At 51.5% G+C, this 23,811-nt stretch overlaps 1 protein-coding gene across 4 annotated transcripts in view; it reads left to right on the plus strand.

Annotated features, from left to right (window-relative positions):
* The window catches only part of LOC121870002 (glucocorticoid-induced transcript 1 protein-like), an 83,335-nt gene that overhangs the window by 42,347 nt on the left and 17,177 nt on the right, over positions 1-23,811 (plus strand). For 2 of the 4 annotated variants that reach the window (XM_042371696.1, XM_042371697.1), the window contains exon 2: positions 9,792-9,840. The exons of the other annotated variants lie outside the window; for them this stretch is intronic. The gene's annotated coding sequence lies outside the window, so the exon portion shown is untranslated. The remainder of the gene's footprint in view (positions 1-9,791; positions 9,841-23,811) is intronic. 4 annotated transcript variants of the gene reach the window in all.

The following is a 23,811-nucleotide window of genomic DNA, read 5'->3' on the forward strand; positions in this document are numbered from 1 at the left end:
GTGGTGGTAGTGGTTGGGTGGTGGTAGTGGTGTTGGTGTGTGGTGGTAGTGTGGTGGTGGTGGTGGTGGTGTGGTGGTGGTAGTGGTTGTTGGTGGTGGTAGTGGTTGTTGGTGGTGGTAGTGGTTGGTGGTGGTGGTGGTGATAGTGGTGGTGGTGGTGGCTGTGGTGGTGGTGAGTGGTTGTTGGTGGTGGTGGTGGTTGTTGGTGGTGGTAATGGTTGTTGGTGGTGGTAGTGGTTGTTGGTGGTGGTAGTGGTTGTTGGTGGTGGTGGTGATAGTGGTGGTAGTGGTTGTTGGTGGTGGTGAGGATTGGTGGTGGTAGTGGTGTTGGTGGTGGTAGTGGTTGTTGGTGGTGGTAGTGGTTGTTGTTGGTGGTAGTGGTTGTTGTTGGTGGTAGTGATTGTTGGTGGTGGTAGTGGTGGTGGTGGTAGTGGTTGTGGTGGTGGTAGTGGTTGTTGGTGGTGGAGTAGTGGTGGTGGTAGTGGTTGTTGGTGGTGGTAGTGGTTGTTGGTGGTAGTGTTGTTGGTGGTGGTGGTGGTTGTTGGTGGTGGTAGTTGTTGTTGGTGGTGGTAGTGGTTGTTGGTGGTGTAGTGTTGTTGGTGGTGGTAGTGGTTGTTGTTGGTGGTAGTGGTTGTTGTTGGTGGTAGTGGTTGTTGGTGGTGGTATTGGTGGTGGTGGTGGTGGTGTTGGTGGTGGTAGTGGTTGTTGGTGGTGGTAGTAGTGGTGGTGGTAGTGGTGTTGGTGGTGGTAGTATTGTTGGTGGTGGTAGTGGTGTGGTGGGTGGCTGTTGGTGGTGGTAGTTGTTGGTGGTGGTAGTGGTTGTTGGTGGTGGTGGTGATAGTGGTGGTGGTGTTGTTGGTGGTGGTGGTTGTTGGTGGTGGTAGTGGTTGTTGGTGGTGGTGGTGATTGTGGTGGTGGTAGTGGTTGTTGGTGGTGGTAGTAGTGGTGGTGGTAGGTTATGGTGCTGGTGGTGGTAGTGGTGGTGGTAGTGGTTGTTGGTGGTGGTGGTAGTAGTGGTGGTAGTGATAGGGTGGTGGTAGTGTTGTTGGTGGTGGTAGTGGTTGTTGGTGGTGTATGTTGTTGGTGGTGGTAGTGGTTGTTGGTGGTGGTGGTGGTTGCTGGTGGTGGTGGTGGTTGTTGGTGGTGGTAGTGGTTGTTGGTGGTGGTAGTGGTGTTGGTGGTGGTAGTGGTTGTTGGTAGTGATAGAGTGGTGGTAGTGAGTGGTGGTGGTAGTTTGTGGTGGTAGTGGTTGTTGGTGGTGGTAGTGGTTGTTGGTGGTGGTAGTGGTTGTTGGTGGTGGTGGTGGTTGTTGGTGGTGGTAGTGGTTGTTGGTGGTGGTAGTGGTTGTTGGTGGTGGTAGTGGTTGTTGGTGGTGGTGGTGGTTGTTGGTGGTGGTGGTGGTTTGGTGGTGGTGGTGGTGGTTGTTGGGTGGTAGTGGCTGGTGGGGTGGTGTGGTGGTGGTGGTGGTAGTGGTGTTATTGGTGGTGGTGGTGGTAGTGGTGTGGTGGTGGTAGTGGTGGTGGTGGTGGTAGTGGTGTGTGGTGGGAGTGGTGTTAGTGGTAGAGTAGTGGTGGTGGTAGTGGTTGTTAGTGGAGTGATAGTGGTGGTGAGTGGTGGTGGTAGTGGCTGTTGGTGGTGGTAGTGGTTGTTGGTGGTGGTAGTTGGGTGGTAGGTGGTGGTGGTAGTGGTTGTTGGTGGGTAGTGGTGTTGGTGGTGGTGTGGTTGTGGTGGTGGTGGGGTGGTGGTGGTGGTGGTTGGGTGGTGGTGGTTGTGGTGGTGGTGGTGGTTGGTGGTGGTGGTGGCTGTTGTGGGTGGTGGTGGTGGTGTGGTTGGTGGTGGGGTAGTGGTTGTTATTGGTGGTAGTAGTGGTGGTGGTAGTGGTGTTGGTGGTGGTAGTGGTTGGGTGGTGGTAGTGGTTGTTAGTGGTGGTGGTAGTGGTTGTTAGTGGTGGTAGTAGTGGTGGTGGTAGTGGTTGTTAGTGGTGGAGTGATAGTGGTGGTAGTAGTGGTGGTGGTAGTGGTTGTTGGTGGTGGTAGTGGTTGTTGGTGGTGGTAGTGATAGTGGTGGTAGTAGTGGTGGTGGTAGTGGTTGTTGGTGGTGGTAGTGGTGTTGGTGGTGGTAGTGGTTGTTGGTGGTGGTAGTGGCTGTTGTTGGTGGTGGTGGTGGTTGTTGGTGGTGGTGGTGGTTGTTGGTGGTGGTGGTGGTTGTTGGTGGTGGTGGTTGTGGTGGTGGTAGTGTGGTGGTGTGGTGGTGTTGGTGGTGGTGGTGGTGGTGTTTGGTGGTGTGTGGTGGTGGTGTGGTTGGTGGTGGGTGGTGGTGGTGGTGGTAGTGGTTGTTAGTGGTGGTGGTGTGGTGTTAGTGGTGGTAGTGGTGGTGGTGTGGTTGTTAGTGGTGTGTGTTGGTGGTAGTAGTGGTGGTGGTAGTGGTTGTTGGTGGTGGTAGTGGTTGTTGGTGGTAGTGATAGTGGTGGTAGTAGGGTGGTGGTGTGGTTGTTGGTGGTGGTGGTTTGTGGTGGTGGTAGTGGCTATTGGTGGTGGTAGTGGTGTTGGTGGTGGTAGTGGTTGCTGGTGGTGGTGGTGGTTGTTGGGTGGTGGTGGTTGTTGGTGGTGGTGGTTGTTGGTGGTGGTAGTGGTTGTTGGTGGTGGTGGTGGTTGTTGGTGGTGGTGGTGGTTGCTGGTGGTGGTAGTGGTTGTTGGTGGTGGTGGTGGTTGCTGGTGGTGGTGGTATTGCTGGTGGTGGAGTGGTTGTTGGTGGTGGAGTGGTGCTGGTGGTGGTGGTGGTTGTTGGTGGTGGTAGTGGTTGTTGGTGGTGGTGGTGGTTGCTGGTGGTGGTGGTGGTTGCTGGTGGTGGTGGTGGTTGCTGGTGGTGGTAGTGGCTGTTGGTGGTGGTAGTGGTTGTTGGTGGTGGTAGTGGTTGTTGGTGGTGGTAGTGGTTGTTGGTGGTGGTAGTGGTTGTTGGTGGTGGTGGTGGTTGTTGGTGGTGGTGGTGGTTGTTGGTGGTGGTGGTGGTTGTTGGTGGTGGTAGTGGTTGTTGGTGTGGTAGTGGTTGTTGGTGGTGGTAGTGGTTGTTGGTGGTGGTAGTGGTTGTTGGTGGTGGTAGTGATAGTGGTGGTAGACCGTGTGGCCGAGTAACGCCAAGAAACACTTATTTATATTTAGTTGTTTATCTCAGTGTTATGTTGTGTAAGAAGCTCCAGGAATGACCCCATCTTCCTTCTTCACTCCTCACTCTCACTCCTCACCCTCCTTCCTCACACACACCCCCTCCCCTATGAAAAATGTTTCCCGATGTGTCCGATTCCAATGAAATTCAGGATTTATGAGGTTGAGGAGTTTGTTGGTCGGTGTTACATATTGCTGAGAGGCTATGGTGTGGGGTAGGTGGTGGGTGATGACCTTACCTTACACACACACACACACACACACACACACACACAACACACCACACACACACACACACACACACACACACACTGTACTGTATATTAAAGAGTAGTGGATCAGGTAACCAGGAAGACGAAGTATGGTTCATACCTTAAGGCGGTGAGTAATTAACACAGGTGTAGGAGAAGGAGGTCAAGAGGGTGGGGGGGGTGGAGGAGGATGAGGAGGTGGAAGTGGTGGTGGCAAGGGATAGGTAGGTTAAGTGAGTGTCTTTTATAACAAGTGGGGGTTGACCTGTGAGTATGACCCCGGGTGGTCACGGCGGGTCACCAGTACAGTGTGTGGTACAGTAGGTGACGACTATAACACGTACAGTACTGGTCTTATACACCGTCTCCTTCAAACACCTCTGCTGCCTCCTCACACCTGAGTGTATGTCATGTGTACCCGTGTGTGTGTGTGTGTCTACCTGTGTGAGTGGGGGTGGTTACCACTACCGTACACAGGGCCAAGGTGGAGGTGTACACATGTGGAGGTGTACACAGGTGGAGGTGTACACATGTGGAGGTGTACACAGGTGGAGGTGTACACATGTGGAGTGTACACAGGGCCAAGGTGGAGGTGTACCATGTGGGAGTGTACACAGGGCGAAGGTGGAGGTGTACACGTGGAGGTGTACACAGGTGAGTGTACACAGATGGAGGTGTACACAGGTGGAGGTGAATAGGGAGTGTGCAGATGGAGGTTACACAGGTGGAGGTGTACACAGGTGGAGGTGTACAGGTGGAGTGTGTACACAGATGGAGGTCAAAGGGAGGTGCACACAGGTGGAGGTGTACACAGGTGGAGGCGTGGAGCCGTCATTACGGGCAGCCAGCGGGTGATTGATCTTCCTCTGGTGTACTGGCAGAGGAAATGATCGTGACGTGTAATGATTCACGCGTGTGGAGGCCTGTATGTACCACCCACCCACTCCACACCCACCCACCCACTCCACACCCACCCACACCCACCCACCCACACCCATTGTTGCACTGTCCACCATCAGCTACTGTTGGTTGGTTAGGCAATGCACCTAACCTAACCTACACACATCCATTATCTCTCTAATACATATATATATATAAGAGAGAGAGAGAGAGAGAGAGAGAGAGAGAGAGAGAGAGAGAGAGAGAGAATATATTAAATAGAGAGAGGAGTTGTGTGTGTGTGTGTGTGTGTGTGTGTGTGTGTGGTGTGTGTGTGTGTGTGTGTGTGTGTGTGTGTGTGAGATAAGCTGGAGTAGAGCGTCACCCTCACTTTGTATTGTGTCCAGGGTGGGTGAGGAGGAGAGAGGGAGGGTAGGGAGGGTGAATGAGTGAGAGGGAGAGAGAGTGAGGGTTAGGAGGGAGAGAGGGAGGGTGAGTGGAGGGGAGGGAGGTAGGAGAGGAACCCTGGGAGGTCCACCTGGTTTAACTCTCCTTAATTTTTTACACAAAACAATAGGATAAAGAGAACACCTGGGGGTCATAACTCTTCTTTCTTCTTTCTTTCTTTCTTTCTTTTCTTTCTTTTCTTTCTTTCACATAACTTAACTTAACCTAACCTAACCTAACCCATGTGTGTGCATTCGTGGTGACCTTTGACCCGTGTGCATTCCTGGTGACCTTTGACCTCTGAGTGCATTCTTGGTGACCTGTGACCCATGTGTGCATTGCTGGTGACCTGTGACCCTTGTGTGCATTGCTAGTGACCTGTGACCCTTGTGTGCATTCCTGGTGACCTTTGACCTCTGTAAAATAGTCAAAGAGGCGAAAGATCGACGTCTAAATATATCTCTGTAATTTTTTCATCCTCCACCAGTTGTCAGATACACCACGTATCACAATTACCTAACCTAACCAAGCACTACCACTACCCTCACTTTAACCCAACCTACTCCTCACTTCCAACACAACACACCACTCCTCACTTAACAACCCAACAGCACTACCACTACCCTCACTTAACCTAACCTAACCAAGCACTACCACTACCCTCACTTAACCTAACTGACTCTAACACTACCTCCTTCCACTCTACTCCACTCAACCAACACACTCCAAACCTACCACTCCCACTCACCAACTCTAACTCCACTACTCTGACACTACCTCACTACTAACAACTACAGACTCCTCACTTATTACAACCAAATCTAACACTCCTCACAACCTCAACACTAACCTCAAAACTCTAACACTCCTCACTTACCTGCAACCTAACACTACCCTCACTCAACCTAACCTCCCCTTACGTAACCTCCCCTCAGCTCCCCTAGGTCGAGCAGAAAGGTATTTAATCATGAGGTGAAATAAACTTTTTTTAGGGAGGGAGGAGAGGGAGAGTAGAAAAGAAGAGAGAAAAGAAGTAGAATAGTGTAGAGTAGTGTAGAAGTAGAGTAGAATAGTGTAGAAGTAGAGTAGAATAGTGTAGAAGTAGAGTAGAATAGTGTAAGAGTATTGGTGTAAGTAGAGTAGAATAGTGTAGAAGTGAGGTAGAATAGTGTAGAGTGGGAATAGAATAGTGTAGAAGTAGAGTAGAATAGTGGAGAATAGTGTAGAGTAGAGGAATAGTGTAGAAGTAGGAGTGGAATAGTGTAGAGAGTGGGAATGGAATGGTGTAGAAGTAGAGTAGAATGAGGTGGAGAATGGTGTAGAAGTGAAATTGGGAGGTTGGAGTAGTGGAGAATGGTGTAGAGTAGAGTGGGAATAGTGTAGAAGTAGGTGGAATAGTGTAGAGTTGGGTAGAATAGTGTTAGAGTAGTGTAGAATGGTGTAGAGTGGTGGAGAATGAGTGGCAGACGTGAGTAGAATAGTGTAGAAGTGGAGGAGTGGGATGATTGTAAGTGGATTAGTGTAGAATGGTGGAGAATAGTGTAGAGTGGGTAGAATGAGTGTGGAGTAGGTAGAATAGTGTGAGTAGGTGGAGGATAGTGTAGAAGCAGAGTAGAGTATTGTAGAAGTGAGGTAGAATAGTGTAGAGAGTAGGTAGGAATGAGTGTAGAGTAGTGGAGAACAGTGTGAAAGTATGAGAATTGGGAAGTAGGAGTGGAATAGTGTGAGAGTGGGTGGAATAGTGTAGAGTAGTGGAGAATAGTGTAGAAGTAGAGTAGAATAGTGTAGAAGTAGAGAATAGTGTAGAAGTAGAGTAGAATAGTGTAGAGTAGAGTAGAATAGTGTAGAGTAGTGGAGAATAGTGTAGGAGTAGAATAGTGTAGAGTAGTGGAGAATAGTGTAGGGTAGGTAGAATAGTGTAGAGTGAGTGGAGAATAGTGTAGAGTGGAATAATGCAGTAGAGTAGAATAGTGTTGGTGGTGGAGAATAGTGTAGAAGTAAGTGGGAATAGTGTAGAGTAGGTGGAGAATAGTGGAGAGTGGGAGTGAATAGTGTAGAGTGGTGGAGAATGGTGTAGAGTGGTGGAGAATGGTGTAGAAGTAGAGTGAGACTAGTGTAGAGGTGGAGAATAGTGTAGAGTAGTGGAGAATGGTGTAGAGTAGGTAGAATAGTGTGAGTGGTGGAGAATAGTGTAGAAGTAGAGGTAGAATAGTGTAGAGTAGTGGGAGAATAGTGTAGAGTAGTGTAGAGTAGAGTAGAATAATGCAGAAGTAGAATAGAATAGTGTTGAGTAGTGGAGAATAGTGTAGAAGTAGAGTGAATAGTGTAGAGTAGTGGAGAAGTAGAGTAGAATAGTGTAGGTAGTGGAGAATAGTGTAAGTAGGTAGATGTAGAATAGTGTAGAAGTAGAGAGTAGAAATGGTGTGGGAGTAGGTGGAGAATGGAGTGCAGAGTAGAGGTAGGAGAATGGTGTAGGGGTGGTGGAGAATGGTGTAGAGGTAGGTAGAATAGTGTGAGAGTGGTTGGAGGATGGTGTGAAGTGGGAGTGGAATGGTGTAGAGTGGTGGGAATGGTGGAGAATGGTGTGGAGACTAGGTAGAATAGTGTAGGTATTGGAGAATAGTGTAGAGTAGAGTAGAGTGGTGGAGAATGAGTGTGAAGTGAGGTAGAATAGGTGTAGAGTAGTGTGGTAGGAGTGGAATAGTGGAGAATAGTGTGAAGTGGTGTAGAATAGTGTAGAGTAGTGGAGAATAGTGTGGCATGGTTTGAGTAGTGGAGAATAGTGTAGAGTAGAGTAGAATGAGGTGTAGAGTAGTGGAGAATAGTGTGGTAGAGTAGAATAGTGTTGAAGTAGTGTAGAATGGTGTAGAGAATGAGGTAGGTAGTGTAGAATAGGAGTAGGTGGTGTAGAAAGGAGATGTGGTGGAGAAGTAGAGTAGAATAGTGTGAGAGTAGTGGAGAATAGTGTAGAAGTAGAGTAGAATAGTGTATGGTGGAGGGTAGAAGTAGGAGGTAGAATGAGTGTGAGAGTAGTGGAGAATAGTAGAGTGAGATAGAATGAGTGTAGAGTAGGGGAGTAGAATGGTGTAGAAGTAGAGTAGGAATAGTGTTGGTGGTGTAGAATAGTGTAGAGTAGTGGAGAATGGTGTAGAAGTAGAGTAGAATGGTGTGGTAGTGGAGAATAGTGTAGAGTGAGGTAGAATAGTGTAGAGTAAGAGTAGAATAGTGTTAGAGTAGTGTAGAATGGTGTAGAGTAGAGTAGAATAGTGTAGAGTAGTGTAGAGGGCTAGTTTCATATTCCTCGGGTGATTCAAATAGCCTTGGCAAAAATGTTATTCACCCATCATGTTCTCTACCCCTCCCCTTGGATTCGCCGTACATGTATGCGTCGTCGTGGGGGGTAGGAAGGGGGTTTATATTGATTTATCGTGTTGAAGTGAGCTGTTTGCACCGTTTACCTACTGTATACTGTCAGGTTATTATCAGAATGAGTTGTGTTTACTCTTCTGTCTGTTAATAGTTTGTTCAGTACCTGTTTGACACTGGGGGTATTTTATGGTGTGTGTGTGTGTGTGTGTGTGTGTGTGTGTGTGTGTGTGTGTGTGTGTGTGTGGAGGTGTGGGTGATGTTTGTCATTACAGCACATTGTAACACACTCAACGCAGTCACACTTCAACCCAACACACTACAACCCAGCCCTCTACAGCACAGCCCAGCACTACAGCTCAACCCAGCACACTACAGGTCAACACAGCACAGCCCAGCACAGTTCAGAATATCCTATCACACTACAGCACATTACAGTACACTATAACACAGTCCAGCATTCGAAACCCATTCCCCAAATATGTAACTGTATATTTTCAGCCTTCTGTCTACCAAGCTCTTTCAATAAACCGTTAATTATTATTATTATTATTACACCACTAGAGCCATTCACATAACATCACCGTCATGTGGTGGGTGGAGGAAGAAGACTCATTAAAGCTTAGTTTGTTTTCCCCGCTGTACACTCTTATCTCTGCCACCCCCACATATTGATTCTGGCCACCCATTGGAACCTCTGACCGTCAAGTATATGTTTATTTACCACTTCCTCCTCCCCCACCCCCTCCTTCGCCCCTCCTTCCCCCCCTCCCTTGAGATGATGAAGCCACCTCGTGATTTACCGAGGCTCGAGATACATATTAAATCTTGGTGTGTGTGTGTGTGTGTGTGTGTGTGTGTGTGTGTGTGTGTGTGTGTGTGTGTGTGTGTGTGTGTGTGTGTGTGTGTGAGTGGATAATATTGATCAGGTTAGGTTAGGTTAGGTAGGTAGGTAGGTAGGTAGGTAGGTAGGTAGGTAGGTAGGTAGGTTAGGTTAGGTTAGGTTAGACGGTGGTGTACACTATGAATAGTGTCTTGTTGATGAGGGAAGGTTGGTGTTGGCACCTGTGTGAGAGAGGGAGAGAGAGAGAGGGGGAGGGAGAGGGGTATGTAGGCCCCAAGGCACCTGGTTGTCCATTCATGTGTGTGCGAGGCTCGTCCCTCTGAGCCTGCGCCTATGTGTGTGTGTGTGGGGGTAGGATGAGTCAGGGGTGGAGGTGAGGAGGGTAAGTGAGGGATGGCGGGAGGGAGAGTAAGCGTGTGAGGGTTTTGGAGGGTGAGTGAGGGGTTGTAGTGAGGTCAGAGCTATAGAGTGGTGCAAGGGGTGAGTGTGAGGGTGGAGCGGGCTTGGGGAGGGAGGGAGAGTGTGTGTGTGTGTGTGTGTGTGTAGGGGATGATGATTAGACTTGTAGGGGAGGAGTTGTAGGGAAGGTTGATGGAGAGAGGGAGGTGAGTCGAGAGAAGCATCACCCCCTCCCCCTCCGCTACTATTACATAACAAGCATATATCACCTTTAACTGCCATCACCACCACCATCATCTTACAGGTATATCAACTGCTACACACCATTGGTTCCTCTAAAACACATCACGTTCCATTTTTTTTGGGTGTCTGTTTATTCCCTACAATTATCAACTATTTGTCATTATCAGGAATTAAATTTGTCTTCTCTTTTTCTTCCATCAGGTATGTGGGTGAGAAGTGGTGTGTTGGTGGTGGGGTGCCCAGAACTCAGGTGAGACTAACAAGTACTGTACACACACGTAAATTGTATTGTTGGTCTAGTTACCTGTGTCCTGTAGTTACCTATGTCCTGTAGTTACCTGTGTCCTGTAGTTACCTGTGTCCTGTAGCTACCTGTGTCCTGTAGCTACCTGTGTCCTGTAGTTACCTGTGTCCTGTAGCTGCCTGTGTCCTGTAGTTACCTGTGTCCTGTAGCTACCTGTGTCCTGTAGCCTGTGTCCTGTAGTTACCGGTGTCCTGTAGCTACCTGTGTCCTGTAGCTACCTGTGTCCTGTAGCTTCCTGTGTCCTGTAGCTACCTGTGTCCCATGGCTATGTGTCCTGTGTGTGCAGTCCTGTGTGTCCTGTAGTACCTGTGTCTATGTGTGTGTGTGGTATCTTGTATAGTTACCTGTGTCCTGTAGTTACCTGTGTCCTGTAGTTACCTGTGTCCTGTAGTTACCTGTGTCCTGTAGTTACCTGTGTCCTGTGGTTACTTGTGTCCTGTAGTTACCTGTGTCTATAGCTGCCTGTGTCCTGTAGTTACCTGTGTCCTGTAGTTACCTGTGTCCTGTAGTTACCTGTGTCCTGTAGTTACCTGTGTCCTGTAGTTACCTGTGTCCTGTAGTTACCTGTGTCTTGCAGTTACCCCTGTGCCATAGCACCGCCTTCCTGCAAGTTACCTGTGTCCTGTAGTTACCTGTGTCCTGTAGCTACCTGTGTCCTGCAGTTACCTGTGTCCTGCAGTTACCTGTGTCCTGTAGTTACCTGTGTCCCTGTAGTACCTGTGTCCTGTAGTTACCTGTGTCCTGTATACACCTGTCCCCTACAGTTACCTGTGTCCTGTAGTTACCTGTGTCCTGTAGTTACCTGTGTCCCTGTAGTTACCTGTGTCCTGTAGCTACCTGTGTCCTGTAGCTACCTGTGTCCTGTAGTTACCTGTGTCATGTAGTTACCTGTGTCCTGTAGTTACCTGTGTCCTGTAGCTTCCTGTGTCCTGTAGTTACCTGTGTCCTGTAGTTACCTGTGTCCTGTAGTTACCTGTGTCCTGTAGTTACCTCACACACACACACATGGATCATTAAACCAGAATCATCTTAACACTTTCCTTCAATGTAACCTTGAACCAAGCCTCTCCCTCCCCTTCTCTCCCTTCCACTCCCCTCTCCTCCCTTCCACTCCCCCTCCCTCCCCTTCCCTCTCCCCACACATCTTTGACTCTTTTATATATTTCCACAGCCCACCTCTCTCTCTCTCTCTCTCTCTCTCTCTCTCTCTCTCTCTCTCTCTCTCTCTCTCTCTCTATGTATGTCACCCCTACTCTACCCACCCCTCCTCACACTCACCCCACTCACCCCCCCTCCCTCCCTCACCCCTCACCCCACCCCTTTCCCCTACTAATATGACTTAACAGCACAATTACTGGACTGGACCTTAGTTTATTATTCAATGTATTAACACAAGTACAGATTAATGTTCAAGTGTTTGGTTAGGTTAGTTAGGTTACTGTGTGGTGGTGGAGGGGCCCTGATGATCTAAGATAGTGAAGGGAGGAAAGGAGGAGAGAGGGAGAGGAAGGAGGAGAGGAGTGAGGGAAGGAGGAAGAGAGGGTGAGGGAAGGAGGAAGGGAGAGGGAGGAAGGAGAGAAGTGTGAGTGACAGTGAATGAGTAATTGATTGTGTGATGGAGAGAGTGATTCATTAACTGACTGACTGACTGACTAACTGACTCATTACTTGACGGATTAACTGACTAACTGATTGCTTGACTGACTTACTAACCAACACCTGACTTGACTGATCGTGAGTGTGTTGATGTACTGTACATATACCCAAGGGGGATTCTTACCCATAACCCTCCCTCCTCTCCTCTCCCCTCCCACCCACCCCCCCTCCCACATACCCCCACCCCTCCCCTCCCTTACCCCACCTCCCCTCCCACATACCCCCACCCCCTCCCCTCCACATACCCCCACCCCCTCCCTCCCACATCCCACCTCCCCTCCCACATACCCCCACCCCCTTCTCTCTCTCCCTCCTCCCTAACTAGGGTATTACAATGACTCCGGCTACAGCCTATTCAAGAACAGTTGTGTAATTCCACACCATTTGGCAACTATCCTTGTGTGGTGCAAGTGAAGCAGTTGGAAGCGTTCTCACATTTCCAGTAAAGGGAAAAATTTAAGATGGGACTGTCATGAGGGTGTGGGTGGAGGGTGGGGTTAGGGGTGGGTGGGGGTGGTGGGTGGGGGTGGGGTGAGGCCCTCTAGCTTACACAGAGTCTGCTAAGTGTGTTGTGGAGGAATGTTGGCAAAATAATGTTGAATGGATCTCTCGTTCACAATTTTTTTACGGATAAAAATTACATTTATAATCACAACTTGCTGTGTGTGTGTGTGTGTGTGTGTGTGTGTGTGGACAGGTGTGTGGGTGTGGGACAGGTGTGTGGGTTGTGAGGGCAGGGTATGGGTGTGGGACAGGTGTGTGGGGTGTGTTGGACAGGTATGTAGGACAGGTGTGTGTGTGTGTGTGGGTGTGGGACAGGTGTGTGGTGAGTGTAGGACAGGTGTGTGGGTGGGTGTGGGGACAGGTGTGTGTGTGGGACAGGTATGTAGGGGCAGGTGGGTGTGGGACTGGTGTGTGGGACAGGTGTGGACAGGTGTGTGGGACAGGTGCGTGGGTGTGGGAGCGCGCCGCTGTGGAGGAAGACTGTCTTGGCCGGGTGATCGATAAAGCTACCTTGGCTCAATGATAATCGTGCCTGCTGCTGCCTCCTTAGTAAATACCGGGTGGTAGGTGGGTGGTTGGAGTGGTAGGTGGGTGGCTGGGTGGTAGGTGGGTGGTCAGGTGGTGGGTGGGTGGTCGGGTGGTAAGTGGGTGGCTGGAGTGGTGGTGGGTGGCTGGGTGGTGGGTGGGTGGTCAGGTGGTGGGTGGGTGGTCAGGTGGTGGGTGGGTGGTCAGGTGGTAAGTGGTTGGCTGGGTGGTGGGTGGTGGCTGGGTGGTGGGTGGGTGGTCAGGTGGTGGGTGGGTGGGTGGAGTGGTAGGTGGTGGGTGGTAGGTGGGTGGCTGGAGTGGTGGGTGGGTGGCTGGGTGGTGGGTGGGTGGCTGGAGTGGTAGGTGGGTGGCTGGAGTGGTGGGTGGGTGGCTGGGTGGTGGGTGGGTGGTCAGGTGTGGTGGGTGGCTGGGTGTTGGGTGGGTGGTCAGGTGGTAGGTGGGTGGTCAGGTGGTGGGTGGGTGGTCAGGTGGTAGGTGGGTGGTCAGAGTAGGTGGGTGGTCAGGTGGTAAGTGGGTGGCTGGAGTGGTGGGTGGGTGGCTGGGTGGTAGGTGGGTGGTCGGGTGGTGGGTGGGTGACTGGGTGGTAAGTGGGTGGTAGATGGGTGGCTGGAGTGTGTGACTGTAGATTGGTGTTAATAATATTTTTGTGATCTTTACGTGTGTGTGTGTGTGTGTGTGTGTGTGTGTCTCCATAATGTGCCTCACCTCTTCCCTCTTCTTCCTGGTCTTCCTCTTCCTCCCATCTGATGTTGACTTCCCCAGCCTTCCTCCTCTCCCCTTCCTCCCACAGCGCCTGGATGACGGCCCCCAGAGCTGGTGTTGGGTGGCATCCTCCTGGGTGAGTGGGTGTGGTTGGGTGGGTGGCAGATATCACAACTCTCCCTCTTTGATGTGTTCCTCTGGTCATGGACAGTCAAGTCACCTTTGAAATTCAGATCAAAAGCTGAGATGGACCACCGCCCATGCCCCCGCCCTCAATCACCCACCCATCCGTTCACCACACCACTCTTACCCGTCTCTACACCCATTTCGTATCTTAGACACCCACCCCACACACCCACTCCCCACCCACCTACTGCACCCCATCGTCAAAAAAACTGGCGCCGCTTGCCATACCATTCCTGTGGGCCTACCCCCCCCTCATCTACCACCTCTTTTAAGCTGTCTTCCTGTTTGTCACTGTGTGTGGGGCTCCTTATTCTACCGCCCGTCACTACACACACAGGCCCAAGCCAAGCCAAGCCAACTCAATAGCCCAACCTGTGTAGATAAGATGATGACGATTTGATGAACCTTAATTAATTCCAGGTCACATAAAGGTTCAAGGTGATTATAAACTGACCTTGTTGGAATACGTCATCTAAGGGGGCTGGTGGGGAGTAGTTGTCCTGGGTAGTTAGGGAGAGGAGAATTAGTCCTTATTAAGGTCAAGGTCATTTAAGGTCATTCTAGGTCTTAGCTGGAAAATGGTTATCTCGGTATAGTGACTTAGGTACTGGTGGTGTATAGTGTCATGCTCCCTACCTCCCTCCCTTACCTACCTCCCTCCCTTACCTACCTCCCTCCCTTACCTACCTCCCTCCCTTACCTACCTCCCTCCCTTACCTACCTCCCTTTTCTTCCCTCCCTCCCTCCTGGTCAGGTAGGGGGTGAATATACCTGTAGGTATGGCCAGCAGAATCTGGCAAAAGATAGAACGATCAGAGCAAGAACTCCTTCAAAGACTCCCACCAGATAACGACAACAACCATACATGGTTCCCAAAAGGCTACCAAATCTCAAAAGGTCCATTACCACCCCCGATCTACACGGCCAGGCAATAGACAACCTCCTAGACCAGCATCCGCCAGTAGGGTCGGCGGAATATGAAATATGGCCCTCAAAACACCCATATGGGACAGGGTAGGATGTCTAGTGCCTGTACTGACAGACAATAACTAACCCATGACACAACCCTAACACACTATTAGCAGCTAGGCGGTCAGCTCGCCCTCTCTTATCTCCTCCTGAATTTCTTCAATTTCGAACTATAACTTCCTTCCCCACCTCTAATCTTCCTTCACCCTCCTTTCTCTAAAAAAAAAAAAAAAACCGCGACCACTCTGTCCTGTACGTTTGACGCAGGTGGATGGGTGGCGCCGCGTCTCACCCACACCCACCCACCCACTCACTCACTCACTCAACCACCCACCGTCAGTCAGCTTTGATCATTAAGTCAATTGTGTGATGAATGTTGGATGGGATTTTTCAAGCTGTATATTTATTTATGTTATGCCCGCCACGTGTGTGTCTCTAACCTAACCTAACCTGGAGACGTTACCTTGATTATTACGCTTAACATTCACTATCGTTCACATAAGGGCTCACCGGCCTGTGGGTGTATGTGTGTTTTATCCATATATTTTACTTTACTTTTTTCTTCCGGTGTGTGTGTGTGTGTCATACCGGGTGGAGGTGTGTCACCAGCAGTGGGTGGAGGGTGGGTTGGGTGGGGGATGGTCTTTGTGTCTCCTCCGGAGTGTCGGGGCGGCGGGCGGGAGGAAGAGAGAGAGGGAAGGTGGAGTGGAGGAGTGGGTGGAGGGGGGAGGAGGAGGATGAGGCCATAGGGTACGTGGAGTAGCGGCCAGACGCTAGAGGGAGCTACTGGATCACCCTCCCTTCCCCCTTCCTCACCCTGAATCACTTCCCTTCTAGAGACGCCCTCAGGTGCTAGGGAGATGGAGGGGAGGAGGGTGTCCCTCTTCCTCCTTATCCCCCCACAGGTCCCGGTGACTCGGGGACTCCTAAGTGATCCTCCTCTTACCAGTGTCGACAACCTCTCTCCTATCAACCATCTCCTCACTCACTCTGTCTGGCTGCATGACTGACTGGTAGACTGACTGACTGGTAGACTGCTGACTGACTGGTGAGCTGACTGACTGGTAGACTGACTGACTGGTAGACTGACTGACTGGTTGACTGACTGACTGGTAGACTGACTGACTGACTGGTAGACTGATGACTGGTGACTGACTGACTGGTAGACTGACTGACTGACTGGTAGACTGACTGACTGGTAGACTGACTGACTGACTGGTAGACTGACTGACTGGTTGACTGACTGAACAGACAGACAGAGGCTATAACAACCAGCCCGTACTTGACATAGCTGGTTCACATATTGTTGAGGGTGAAGTGGACCATTTATGGGTGGTCACTGTACAATACCTTTATATACTGGACACCTCCTATTAACGGACACCATCGGCTTCTGATCACAGCTGACGAATAACTATGGTTGAGGATGGTGGGCAGAGAGGAGGAGGAGGAGGAGGAGGAAGAGCGGAGGAGGAGGGGCGGCATCAGGCAGTTTGTGTGTGGTGAAATCCAGGCGCATGCGAGTCCGGAGTTCCTGGATTGGTCACATTGCTGTGACGTCACTTTACTACTACTACTACTACTACTATCATCAACCCCCTCCCCCCCGCCACTTGGTTGTGTGTGTGTGTGTTGACTCTTAGTTTAAGTTAGGTCATGTCAGGTCAAGTAAGGTACACAGATCAGGACCGCAAATAATTGACAGAACAAAACGAACAAATTGACAGAAGTCAGTAAAGAATTGACAGAGAACCCCATCCTCTTTCCCCCCCCCCTCATCCGATGCCCTTCCCCTCCCCCTACCTCTCAAAAAAGGAGTTTGTTGGGTCCTGTTTGTTTTATAACTGAGAGATGTGAGACCAAGGAAATAACGTGTTTGAGGTTGGAGTGAGACACAAGGTTGAGAGACTACATCGTTGGGGGGTCACTGAAGAACTTAGACCAGAACCTTTTATGAATGAACGCGAGAGAGTGAGGGAAGGGGGGGAGGGAGGGAAATACTTTAGTTACTGATAAAGATTTCACCGTTGTCCTTGATACACACACACACACACACGCACACCACACACACACACACACACACTCACACTCATCTCCGTCTCGCATCTTTATTGATTTTAGGATAACTTCTCCACTCATCTCCTGCACATTACACCTCTTTCTTAGCGTGTGTGTAGCGCGGGGGGTGTTATAGTGTAAATGGAGGTTGACCTGTACAGTGGTGCCTACACTGTCACGACCCAGCCAGTTCCATGAAGACGAGGGGATCTTCCTCACCCCTACACGTGTCTTCCTCACCCCTACACGTGTCTTCCTCCACCCCCCTACGTGTCTTCCTCACCCCTACGTGTCTTCCTCACCCCCTTGTCTTCCCCACCCCTACGTGTCTTCCTCACCCCTACGTGTCTTCCTCCTCACCCACGTGTCTTCCTCACCCCTACACGTGTCTTCCTCACTACACGTGTCTTCCTCACCCCTACACGTGTCTTCCTCACCCCTACACTTGTCTTCCTCCCTTCGTGTCTTCCTCCACCCCTACACGTGTCTTCCTCACCCCCTACACGTGTCTTCCTCACCCTACACGTGTCTTCCTCACTCCCCTACACGTGTCTTCCTCCACCCCTACACGTGTCTTCCTCCACCCCCACACGTGTCTTCCTCACCCCTACACGTGTCTTCCTCCACCCCTACGTGTCTCTCTCTTCGTGTCTTCCTCCCTCCCCTACACGTGTCTTCCTCACCCCTACACGTGTCTTCCCTCCTTCCCTACGTGTCTCTTCCTCACCCCTACGTGTCTTCCTCCACCCCTACCTTGTCTTCCTCACCCCCTACCTTGTCTTCCTCACCCCTACACGTGTCTTCCTCACCCCTACACGTGTCTTCTCACCCCCTACACGTGTCTTCCTCACCCCTACACGTGTCTTCCTCACCCCTACACGTGTCTTCCTCCCCCTACGTGTCTTCCTCACCCTACCTTGTCTTCCACCCCCCTACACGTGTCTTCCTCCCCCCACCGTGTCTTCCTCCCCTACGTCTTCCTCACCCCCTACATGTCTTCCTCCCCCCACGTGTCTTCCTCACCCCCGTGTCTTACCTCCCCCTACGTGTCTTCCTCACCCCTACACGTCTTCCTCCCACCTACATGTCTTCTCTTCCTCCCCCACGTGTCTTCCCTCCCCCTACATGTCTTCCTCCCCCCTACGTGTCTTCCTCCCCTACTTGTCTTCCTCACCCCGTGTCTTCTCCCCCTACATGTCTTCCCTCCCCCCTACACTTGTCTTCCTCACCCCCCGTGTCTTCCTCACCCCCGTGTCTTCCTCCACCCCCCCTACATGTCTTCCTCCCCCCTACATGTCTTCCTCCACCCCTACGTGTCTTCCTCACCCCTACCATGTCTTCCTCTCCCATGTCTTCCCTCACCCCTACACGTGTCTTCCTCCTCCCCTACACGTGTCTTCCTCACCCCTACACTGTCTTCCTCCCCCTACTGTCTTCCCTCACCCCTACATCTTCTCTTCCTTTCCTCACCCCTACACGTGTCTCCCTCCCACCCCTACACGTGTCTTCCTCACCCCTACACGTGTCTTCCTCACCCCCTTGTCCTTCCTCTACACGTGTCTTCTCACCCCTACACGTGTCTTCCTCCCCCTACACGTGTCTTCCTCACCCCACGTGTCTTCCTCCTTTACACGTGTCTTCCTCACCCCCTACCTTGTCTTCCTCACCCCTACATTGTCTTCCTCACCCCCCTACACGTGTCTTCCTCCCTTACACGTGTCTTCCTCACCCCACACTTGTCTTCCACACGTGTCTTCCTCACCCCACACATCTTCCTCACCCCTACATGTCTTCTCACCCCACGTGTCTTCTCCCTCCCACATGTCTTCCTCACCCCTACCGTGTCTTCCTCCCTCCCCACGTGTCTTCCTCACCCCTACATGTCTTCCTCCCACCCCTACACTTGTCTTCCTCCTTACATGTGTCTTCCTCACCCCTACGTGTCTTCCTCCCACCCCCCCCTACATGTCTTCCCTCCCCCTACGTGTCTTCCTCCTTACTCTTGTCTTCCTCACCCTACACGTGTCTTCCTCCACTTCTCATGTGCCCTCCACCCCTACATGTCTTCCCTCACCCCTACACGTGTCTTCCTCACCCCTACATCTTCCTCACCCCCCCGTGTCTTCCTTATCTCTTCCTCCACCCCCTACGTGTCTTCCTCACCCCCCTACGTGTCTTCCTCCCCCCCTACGTGTCTTCTCACCCCTACACGTGTCTTCCTCCCACTCCCATGTCTTCCCTCTCCCCCCCTACACGTGTCTTCCTCCCCTACACGTGTCTTCCTCACCCCCTACATGTCTTCCTCCTACCTTCTTCCTCACCCCCTACATGTCTTCCTCCCACCCTACGTGTCTTCCTCCCCTATGTCTTCCCTCCCCCCTACACTTGTCTTCCTCCCACCCCATGTCTTCCTCACCCCTACATGTCTTCCTCCCCTACGTGTCTTCCTCACCCCTACACGTGTCTTCCTCACCCCTACATCTCCGTGTCTTCTCCACTTACACATGTCTTCCTCCCTTTTTCACCACATTTCTTCCTCACCTACACGTGTCTTCCTCCCCCTACCTTGCTTCCTCACCCCTACACTTGTCTTCCACCCACATGTCTTCCTCCACCCCCTACATGTCTTCCTCCCCTACACGTGTCTTCCCTCCCCCTTCACGTGTCTTCCTCACCCCTACATTTTTCTCCCACGTGTCTTCTCACCCCTACATCCTTACCCCTACACGTGTCTTCCTCACCCTACATGTCTTCCTCACCCCTACATGTCTTCCTCCCCACCCCCCCGTGTCTCACCCCTACACGTGTACCCTCACTACGTGTCTTCCTCACCCCTACGTGTCTTCCTCACACCCCTACATGTCTTTTCCTTACACGTGTCTTCTCCCTACACGTGTCTTTCCTCTCTCCTCCTTTCCTTGTCTTCCTCCCCCTACACGTGTCTTCCTCACCCCTACATGTCTTCCTCACCCCCTACGTGTCTTCCTCTTACACGTGTCTTCCCTCCCCCTACACGTGTCTTCCTCCCACCCCCTACATGTCTTCCTCCACGTGTCTTCCTCACGTCCTTCCTTGTCTTCCTCACCCCTACGTGTCTTCCTCACCCCTACACGTGTCTTCCTCACCCCATCTTCCTCACCCCTACGTGTCTTCCTCCCTGCCCCCTACGTCTTCCTCTCATGTCTTCCCTCCCTCCCCCTCTTCCACCCCTACACGTGTCTTCCTCCACCCCTCCACATGTCTTCCTCCTCTACACGTGTCTTACGTGTCTTCCTCCTACATGTCTTCCTCCTACATGTCTTTCTTCCATCTTCCTCCACCCTACACGTGTCTTCCTACTTCCCCTACGTGTCTTTCTCCCCCCCCCTACACGTGTCTTCCTCTTCCTTGTCTTCCCTTTTACGTGTCTTCCTCACCTACGTGTCTTCCTCCCACCCCTACACGTGTCTTCCTCACTTACACTGTCTTCCTCACCCCTACATGTCTTTCCTCCACCCTACACTTGTCTTCCTCACCCCTACGTGTCTTCCTCCCCCTACATCCTTTTCTTACGTCTCTTCCACTACTCTTCCTCACCCTACCGTGTCTTCCTCACCCTACTTGTCTTCCTCCCCTACACGTGTCTTCCTCCCACCTTGTCTTCACCCCTACACGTGTCTTCCTCCCCCTACCTTGTCTTCCTCACCCCTACACGTCTTCCTCCACTACATGTCTTTACGTGTCTTCCTACATTGTCTTCTCCCCCTACACTTTTTCCTCCCTACACGTGTCTTCTCCCTTCACTTGTCTTCCTCACCCCTACATGTCTTCCTCCTTTCCTTGTCTTCCTCACCCCCTATCTTCCTCTACGTGTCTTCTCCTCATATTTACTTCGTGTCTTTCTCACCCCTACACGTCTTCCTCCACCCCCTAGTGTCTTCCTCCCCCCTACACGTGCTTCCTCCACCCTCACACGTGTCTTCCTCTTTACAGTGTCTTCCTCCCTCACGTGTCTTCCCTCACCCCTACACATTCTTCACCCCACACGTGTCTTCCTCACCCCTACCTTGTCTTCCTCCACCCCCACACGTGTCTTCCTCCTTTCACGTGTCTTCCTCCACCCCCTACGTGTCTTCCTCCCCTACACGTGTCTTCCTCCCTCCCTACACGTGTCTTCCTCCACCCCTACGTGTCTTCCTCACCCCTACACTTGTCTTCCTCACCCCTACACTTTCTTCCTCACCCCCCTAGCTATTTCTCCCCCCCTACACGTGTCTTCCTCACCCCCACACTGTCTTCCTCCCCCCCTACACGTGTTTCCTCACCCCCACACGTGTCTTCCTCCACCCCCGTCTTCCTCACCCCTAAGTGTCTTCCTCACCCCTACGTGTCTTCCTCCCCCTACACGTGTCTTCCTCCCCCTATGTTTCCTCCCCTACGTGTCTTCCTCCACCCCTACATGTCTTCCCCACCCCTACACGTGTCTTCCCTCCCTTTACGTGTCTTCCTCTTCCCTACGTGTCTTCCCTCACCCCCGTGTCTTCCCCCTACACGTGTCTTCCTCACCCCTACATGTGTCTTCCTCCCCCCCTACGTGTCTTCCTCCTTCATTCCTCACCCCTACACGTGTCTTCCTCACCTACTTGTCTTACTACGTGTCTTCCTCCCACCCCTACATGTCTTCTCTTCCTTGTCTCACCCCCTACACGTGTTCCTCACCCCACACACGTGTCTTCCTCCACCCCTACGTGTCTTCCCTCACCCCTGTCTTCCTCACCCCTACACGTGTCTTCCCTCCTCCCCTTGTCTTCCACGTGTCTTCCTCACCCCTACACGTGTCTTCCTCCCCCCCTACGTGTCTTCCTCCTTTCTGTCTTCTCCTTGGTGTCTTCTCCCCCTACAGTGTCTTCCTCTACCCCCTACACATTACCCTCACCCCCCCCTACGTGTCTTCCTCACCCCTACGTGTCTTCCTCACCCCTACACTTGTCTTCACTTTTACTGTCTTCCTCCTTTCACGTGTCTTCCTCCCCACTTGTCTTCCCTTTCGTGTCTTCCCTCACCCCACACGTGTCTTCCTCACCCCTACACGTGTCTTCCTCACCCTACACATTTCTTCTCTCACCCCTACACGTGTCTTCCTCACCCCCTACACGTGTCTTCCTCACCCTACACTTGTCTTCCTCCCCTTCACGTGTCTTCCCTCCACCCTACACGTGTCTTCCTCCCTACGTGTCTTCCTCACCCCTACACGTGTCTTCCTCCTCCCCCATGTCTTCTCATCCCTACTTGTCTTCACCCCACGTGTCTTCCTCCACCCCTACGTGTCTTCCTCCTTCGTGTCTTCTTCACCCCTACACGTTTCTTCCTCACCCCTACACGTGTCTTCCTCCCCCCTACGTGTCTTCTCCCTTGTCTTCACACACACATTTGTTTCCTCACCCCCACACGTGTCTTCCTCACCCTACACGTGTCTTCCTCCACCCCTACGTGTCTTCCCTCCACCCCTACATGTCTTCCTCACCCCCACGTGTCTTCCTCTTTCACCGTGTCTTCCTCACCCCTACACTTGTCTTCCCTCACCCCTACGTGTCTTCCTCACCCTTACACTTGTCTTCCTCACCCCTACACGTGTCTTCCTCCTTTCCTTGTCTTCCTCACCCCTACACGTGTCATCTTCCTCACCCCTACACGTGTCTTCCTCCTCCCTACGTGTCTTCCTCACCCCTACACGTGTCTTCCTCCCTCCCTTGTCTTCCTCACCCCTACACGTGTCTTCCTCACCCCTACATGTCTTCCTCCACCCCTACACGTGTCTTCCTCATTCTGTCTTACGCCTACCTATCCTTTTGTGTCTTCCTCCACTTCCTACATATGTCTTCCTCCACCCCTTACATTTGTTTCCTCTTTCGTGTCTTCCTCCTTTCACGGTCTTCCTCCCTTTCTGGCTTGTCTTCCTCCCTTTCTGCTGTCTTCATCCTTTCATGTCTTCCTCCTCTCGTGTCTTCCTCACCCCCTACGTGTCTTCACTTTTCACGTGTCTTCCCACTCCCTTTCTGTCTTCCTCTTTGCGTTGTTTACTCCACTACGTGTCTTTATCACTCGTGTCTTCCTCCTTACACGTGTCCCTCTCTTTTATATTCGTGTTTCCTCTTTCATTGTTTTCCTCACCCCTACACTGTCTTCCTCCCTTTCTTTGTCTTTATATTTCCTCACTTTCTTTCTTGTCCTCCCCACATTCATCTTCCTCTTCGTGTCTTCCTCACCTCTGTCTTCCCCTTCGTGTCTTCCTCTCCTTCCTTGTCTTCTCCCCTACATGTCTTTCTCACTTTCACGTGTCTTCCTCCCCCCTACACTTGTCTTCTCCACTTCCTTGTCTTCCTCACCCCTACATTTCCTTGTCTCCCCACCCCTACGTGTCTTCCTCCCCCTACACGTGTCTTCCTCACCCCCCTTGTCTTCCTCCCCCTACACATGTCTTTCCCTACGTGTCTTCCTCACCCCTACGTGTCTTCCTCTCCCACCCCTACACTTTCCTCCCCCCTACGTGTCTTCTCACTTGTGTTCTCTGTTCCTCCCCACATGTTTCCTCTTACATTGTCTTCCTTACTTATCCTCTTTACTTGTCTTCCTCACCTACACGTGTCTTCCTCACCCCTACACTTGTCTTCCTCCTCCCCTACATGTCTTCTCCCCTACACGTGTCTTCCTCCCTCCCTACATGTCTTCTCACCTTTCTTCTCCTACACGTGTCTTCTCCACTACGTGTCTTCCTCACCTACACGTGTCTTCTCCACCCCTACGTGTCTTCCTCCTCCCCTTGTCTTCTCCACCCCTACACGTGTCTTCCTCACCCTACACTTGTCTTCCCACCCCACACGTGTCTTCCCACTCCACCCCCCCTACACTTCCCCACCCACACGCCCCACCCCTGCCACGTGGTCGTTTTCCTTAATTCCCTACATTGTGTTCTTTACCCCTTACACGTGTCTTTTCCTTTCACCCTCATCGTTCTTTCCTCCCCTTACGGTTCTCCTCCTTTACATTGTCTTCTCTTTTTTGTTTCCCCTACATCGTGTCTTCCTCACCCCTACATCGTGTTCTCACCCTACACTTGTCTTCTCTCACCTCTACACTGTTTTCTCTACCCTTGCTATCGTGGTTCTTTCACTTTACACTGTCTTCCTTAATTCTCTTGTGCCTCACTGTGTGGGGCTTCATCTCCCTTTGACTTGTTCCTTTTATTTCTACATTGTGTTTTTCATTTCACCTTACACGTTCTTTCTTTCACTCTACACTGTCTTTCAATCCCAAGCT

Source organism: Homarus americanus, unplaced genomic scaffold (genome assembly GCF_018991925.1).
Source record: "Homarus americanus isolate GMGI-L3 unplaced genomic scaffold, GMGI_Hamer_2.0 scaffold14467, whole genome shotgun sequence".
NCBI lineage: Eukaryota > Metazoa > Arthropoda > Malacostraca > Decapoda > Nephropidae > Homarus > Homarus americanus.